Raw genomic sequence first — 6,642 nt, forward strand, 5'->3', positions numbered from 1 at the left:
TAACATATACATGGTGTTGGATTAATACCTCCTACAACCCTTTTCGTTGAGGCCATGTGGATAAACTGTATTTAGTTTAGCAATCCACATCCTCTCAGCTCTCCATCTCTGTTGTGTTGTCCACCTCGAATCGATCTGAATGACCGTCGCTGTGACAGAATCCCAGCCATGCAATAAAAAATGTTTGACCAGGTGGGTGTGAGTGTTCTTTTTCCGTGTAATGTTGTACCTGTGTTGAGTGAATCTGGTGAGCAGTGTGTTACCAGTTTCCCCCACATACTGGATCCCACATCTCCCACAGGCAATCAAATATACACAATTTTGGACTCGGGGTCCTCTTTGCACACTGACATAAAAAAACCGGCAATTGGAAGTGGCTGCGCACCAACCTGTGATGCTGGAAAAATTGTCCTTGATCTCTCCGCCTAGGCACAGAGAGAGGCGTGATTTGGGCTCGAATGAGGAGATCACCCAGATTCTTATGCCTCCTGAAGGCAGCAATCACCTTGTGGTTATGGAGTGTCTGTACATCTCGAGACAGGTTCTGGAAATTGTTCTTAATAGCCCTGACTAATTTGCAGGTGCAAGGGGCATATGTGATGACCACTGGAAGTAAAGGGGAAACATCAATTGGTTTTGTCAGCAAAAATGATTTGAAGCACCTCCTTAGGAAAGACCAACAGTACCCCCTAGTGGAGAGAGCAGAGAACAGGGTCTTGACAGCAGTTCCAAAATCAGATTTCTGTGTACAGATTCTGTGGAATCTCAATAGTTGGGATTTGATTATTCCTGCAAATGTGTGTTTGGGGTGAAAGCTGGTTTTAAATAGCAGGGCATGTGTATCTGTTGGTTTAAAAAAAACCTTTATGTCCAATTTGTGATTATTCATGAAATTTGTGCCCTTAAAGGTGGTCGTATCCAGAAAATCAATGGAGGTTCTACTGATGGTTGATTTGAGCTTGATAGAGGCATTGTGGTCATTTAAAGTCTGCAAAAACACCTCAAAATCCTGCTCAGAATGTTGCCAAACTCCCCAGATGTCATCCAAAAAGCGATAATAGTGTAGTGGCTTTTTAATACACTTATCTAATGCAGAGGTCTCCCACTCTGCCATGAAAATATTCGCATATGCTGGGGCAAACTTTTTCCCCATAGCCGTTCCCTTAATCTGTAAATAGAAGTCACCATTGAATTCAAAATCGTTCCTTGTGAGGTTTATTTCTAAAAGTTGTAGTAATTCTTTTTCTGGCCTTTTCTTATCCGGGTATCTTTGAAAGACTCTCTTAATGGAGTCAATGCCTTCACCAATGTCAATGTTTGTGTAAAGGCTGTCAATATCTATGGAAAACAGAAAAGCATCAATGGGGACTTCTATTTGCTTCACTTTATCCACAAAATCATATGTATCTTTAATATAGCTTGCATGTTTTGTGGATAAAGGAGTCAGGAAATAGTCCAGGTATTCAGCTGTATAATACGTCTCACTATCACAGTCTGAAACGATTGGTCGCCCTGGGGGCACCTGAAAGGGGACACTCCATTTCGCCGGATCCTTGTGGATCTTAGGCAGCATGTAAAAAAGCCTTCCTCTTGGCTCAGCGGAGCCCAGTAAATAGTTCTTTTGTTTTAGGTTTATAAATTTCTTTTGGTTCAAATTATTAATAATTTTTTCCACCAATGGAACTGTTTCGTGGTAAATGGGTTTTTTTAGTTTCAAATAATATGTTTTGTCGTTCAATTGTCTGTAGCCTTCCTCCAAATACTGGTCCCTATCCAAAATCACGACTGCGCTTCCTTTGTCTGCTGGTTTAATGATAATTTGTTTGTTTCCTTTCAATTCAGTTAGGGCCTTAATCTCTTCTACTGTCAAATTGGACTTAATTCGTCCTACATTAAAGTGGTTTTGGAAATATTCATTATCTGTTTTGATCAAATTGAGAATTTGGGGTGGAAGCTGAGCATTGGGTGGTGACCAGTATGATTTTGGAGAAGGAAAGATGGGGGCTCGATTGCCGAAGGCAATCGGGCACCAGTGCTCAGGCCATCCTTGCTCCTGGCTCAAGGAACCATGTCCCTAACTCGGTGCCCTGAAAGAGGGATTATTTTAACATCCTGGGCATGAGGCTTCCACTGTGATGAGCTCCAGATGGGGGAGTGGGGGGGAGGAAAGGGGGGGGGAAAAACGAGAGAAAAGGGTCAGAGAGAGAGTGTGAGAGAGGGAGAGAGAGGAGGGGAAAGAGAGGGAAGGGGGGTGGAGTTTGGAGTTAAGGGTTATTCCAATATAGGGTTAAAAGTGGTTAGGTTTAGGATTGAACTCAGGGTTGGGCTTCAGGGATAAGCTTAAATCCAGCACAGGGTTAAAAGTGGTTAGGTTAGGTGTTGAGTAAAGAACAGGCCACCAGCAAGCTGGTAGCCTGGAGTGCACGGGCCATCGATGGGGCTGGGTGGTGGTGTCCCTGCCCTGGTTCAAAAAATTACCCATGTCTAGGGTTTAGTGCACTTCATTGGGCCTTCGCGACGTTTCGGCGTATTTTCGCCTTCCTCAGGCTGGCCCAATGTGTTTCTGACTGCTTGTTCTCTGTTCTGCCTCTCTTGGCTTTTATACTTTTATTTGACTCCTCCTTCTTTTAGGTTTTCTATTTGTGTTTTTCAAAACTTCTTTCTTAATTTCTTTGTTGCTTTCTCTGTTTCTCTTATTTTCCTTAGTTTCTTACTTGTTTTTCATTGCTGCTTTCTCTATTTCTCTTCTTTGTCTCTTTGTCTTATTTGTTTTTATTTCTTTACATTTCTCTTTGTTTTCATGGCACCCCCTGCTTGGTTTGACATCCCGTCCTGTTTCGTGTACGTGTTTTCTCTATTTCTCGTAGTTATTTTTCTATTTCTCTTTCTCTTATCTTTAAGTTCTCTGTTTGTTTTTATGGCACCCCCTGCTTGGTTTGACATCCCGTCCTTTGTTGTTTATGTTTCTGTTCTTTATTTTTCTTTCTGCTTTTTTTGTGTTTTTTTCTTTTAGGGACCCCCCTGGTTAGGGTTAGGGTTTGTTAGTGGGCAGGGGCACCCCCAACCCCACGAGGCACTGGCTGGTTAGGTGTTGAGTAAGAAGGGGTTAGGGTTAGGGGTTAGGGTTAGGGGGTAATAGCCAGTAGTTGACGGAATAAAATGGAATAACTGGAAAAGTAAGTGTCATAGAGGGATGGAAGTGGTGTCTACGGGGGGGTTTTGGGGTCCTCCGGACACCCTGGTGAAGACCCCATGTCGATAGCACCAACGGTTCTGGACTTAGGGCAAAATTGGCCAAAATTTGACGGAATAAATAGGTCAAAGTGGCAGATAGGAGTGTCCGATCGGGCTGATTCCACCACCACTGTACTCAGCAGGCCCTGCCGGGTCGTTAGATACCCAACATGGCAGGGATCAGTGACCCAACATGTGACGGAATATTTTTGGTCAGGTGACCAAACATAGTCATGTGACCTATCGGCGGATGCGGAATCGTACCGGGATGCCAATTATGCGATCCGTATCTGTCCTAGCGACGGGTGAGGGCAGATACGGTAGCTGGGACCAGAACCAGAAAGGCAGTGAGTGCAGGGGGCTGCCTTTTAGGCTCCTATCCCAAGGATAAAGCGTACCCTGGTGGCCAGTCAGGGTATGATTCGCTGCTGGCTGCCAGCAGAGGTCACCATTGGACATGCCCTTCAGTATCATGGTTTGGTGTGTTGTAGGTTGTTCAGAGGCATGATGGGCGATATATGCAAATGATGGAACGGAGCCTACTTCCTTGTTCCCATGATGCTTTGTTGTTCTGTCATCGCTATAAATGGGCTAGCTTAGCATTGGGCTAGCTTAGCATTAGCATTTTCGCTAACTTTTCTGAGGTGCTTCCTGAAGTAAAGGGAAGTGAGTCCCTACTGTTTCCTGGTGTGTTAGCTTAGCATTGGGCTAGCTTAGCATTAGCATTTTCGCTAACTTTTCTGAGGTGCTTCCTGAAGTAAAGGTAAGTGAGTCCCTACTGTTTCCAGTGGTGTTAGCTTAGCATTGGGCTAGCTTAGCATTAGCATTTTCGCTAACTTTTCTGAGGTGCTTCCTGAAGTAAAGGTAAGTGAGTCCCCACTGTTTCCTGTGGTGGTAGCTTAGCATTGGGCTAGCTTAGCATGAGCATTTTTGCTAAGTTTTCTGACATGTTTTGTGAAGTCAAAGGAAGTGACTTGCACTTGTTTCCCCTTGTGTTTGCCACTTGTTTTCCCTAGTGTTTGGTGATGTTTTCTTAGGTTTTCCCACTGGTTCCCCCTAGTGTTATGGTTAGGGCTTGGCACTTGTTTCCCCTAGTGTTAGGGTCAGGGTTTGCCACTTGTTTCCCCTAGTGTTTCCCACTTGACTCCCTACTGTTTCCTGTGGTGGTAGCTTAGCATTGGGCTAGCTTAGCATGAGCATTTTTGCTAAGTTTTCTGACATGTTTTGTGAAGTCAAAGGAAGTGACTTGCACTTGTTTCCCCTTGTGTTTGCCACTTGTTTTCCCTAGTGTTTGGTGATGTTTTCTTAGGTTTTCCCACTGGTTCCCCCTAGTGTTATGGTTAGGGCTTGGCACTTGTTTCCCCTAGTGTTAGGGTCAGGGTTTGCCACTTGTTTCCCCTAGTGTTTCCCACTTGACTCCCTACTGTTTCCTGTGGTGGTAGCTTAGCATTGGGCTAGCTTAGCATGAGCATTTTTGCTAAGTTTTCTGACATGTTTTGTGAAGTCAAAGGAAGTGACTTGCACTTGTTTCCCCTTGTGTTTGCCACTTGTTTTCCCTAGTGTTTGGTGATGTTTTCTTAGGTTTTCCCACTGGTTCCCCCTAGTGTTATGGTTAGGGCTTGGCACTTGTTTCCCCTAGTGTTAGGGTCAGGGTTTGCCACTTGTTTCCCCTAGTGTTTCCCACTTGACTCCCTACTGTTTCCTGTGGTGGTAGCTTAGCATTGGGCTAGCTTAGCATGAGCATTTTTGCTAAGTTTTCTGACATGTTTTGTGAAGTCAAAGGAAGTGACTTGCACTTGTTTCCCCTTGTGTTTGCCACTTGTTTTCCCTAGTGTTTGGTGATGTTTTCTTAGGTTTTCCCACTGGTTCCCCCTAGTGTTATGGTTAGGGCTTGGCACTTGTTTCCCCTAGTGTTAGGGTCAGGGTTTGCCACTTGTTTCCCCTAGTGTTTCCCACTTGACTCCCTACTGTTTCCTGTGGTGGTAGCTTAGCATTGGGCTAGCTTAGCATGACCATTTTTGCTAAGTTTTCTGACATGTTTTGTGAAGTCAAAGGAAGTGACTTGCACTTGTTTCCCCTTGTGTTTGCCACTTGTTTTCCCTAGTGTTTGGTGATGTTTTCTTAGGTTTTCCCACTGGTTCCCCCTAGTGTTATGGTTAGGGCTTGGCACTTGTTTCCCCTAGTGTTAGGGTCAGGGTTTGCCACTTGTTTCCCCTAGTGTTTCCCACTTGACTCCCTACTGGGTTAGGGTTAGGGTTAGGGGGTTAGGGTTAGGGGTGAAGAAAAGAACCTGTCCCTCCCGAAGGAGGAACAGGGCGTGCACGGGCCATCAACCCCGATGGTCCGCAGCCTCACATCCCTCTACCTCCATAATTGTTCTTTTAATTTGAAAGGTAAGTATTTCAATTTTCAAAGGTAAGTATTTCTGTTTTTGCAGGGTTAGGGTTAGGGTTAGGGGGTTAGGGTTAGGGTTAGGGGTTAGGTTAGGGGGTAATAGCCAGTAGTTGACGGAATAAAATGGAATAACTGGAAAAGTAAGTGTCATAGAGGGATGGAAGTGGTGTCTACGGGGGGGTTTTGGGGTCCTCCGGACACCCTGGTGAAGACCCCATGTCGATAGCACCAACGGTTCTGGACTTGGTGTAAACGGGTCAAAATTTGACGGAATAAAAAGGTCAAAGTGGCAGATAGGAGTGTCCGATGGGGCTGATTCCACCACCACTGTACTCAGCAGGCCCTGCCGGGTCGTTAGACACGCAGCATGGCAGGGATCGGTGACATAACATGTAGCAGTTTCCCTTCACAGAAGCGTCTGCAGCAGGTGGGTGGAGGAGGAGGCAGCAGAACCATGCCTTTGGAGCACTGTGTCATCTCCTGGTCCACACACGGCTTCAGGATGCACTGTACAATTCGATAGCAAGACATCATCGGTTACCACAAATAAAACAGTGTCTTTCTGCCTCTGTCATTCTCTTTCGTTTGTTTGAGCGTTTGTTTTTTAAATACACAGCAAGTGTCTCTCTCTCTCTGTCTGTTTGTCTCTCTCTGTCTGTCACACACACACCCACACACACACACACACACCAAAGCACACAGACAGACACTGTGAGGTCTGTAGTGCAAAATTTGAATTTCATTGCTTTTTAATTTCTCTCTCTCTGTGTGTCTGTCTGTCTCTCTGTCACACACACACACACACACACACACACACACACACACACACACACACACACACACACACACACACAGACAGATGCTGTGAGGTCTTCAGTGCAAAATTTGAATTTCAGTGCTTTTTGATTTGTGTGTCTCTCTCTCTCTCTCTCTCTCTCTCTCTGTCTGTCACACACACACACACACACACACACACACACACACACACACACCAAAGCACACACACACACACCA

General features: G+C 45.2%; 1 long non-coding RNA gene across 1 annotated transcript; it reads left to right on the plus strand.

The window, feature by feature from the left end:
- The first annotated feature begins 3,026 nt into the window (after positions 1 to 3,026).
- Positions 3,027 to 6,319, plus strand: LOC120739217. The gene is made up of 3 exons (XR_005697148.1): positions 3,027 to 3,040; positions 3,104 to 5,453; positions 5,698 to 6,319. It is a non-coding gene; the product is annotated as an uncharacterized LOC120739217 (long non-coding RNA).
- Positions 6,320 to 6,642: the final 323 nt, after the last annotated feature.

The sequence above is a fragment of the Simochromis diagramma genome, unplaced genomic scaffold (assembly GCF_900408965.1).
Source record: "Simochromis diagramma unplaced genomic scaffold, fSimDia1.1 OVJJ01000047.1, whole genome shotgun sequence".
NCBI lineage: Eukaryota > Metazoa > Chordata > Actinopteri > Cichliformes > Cichlidae > Simochromis > Simochromis diagramma.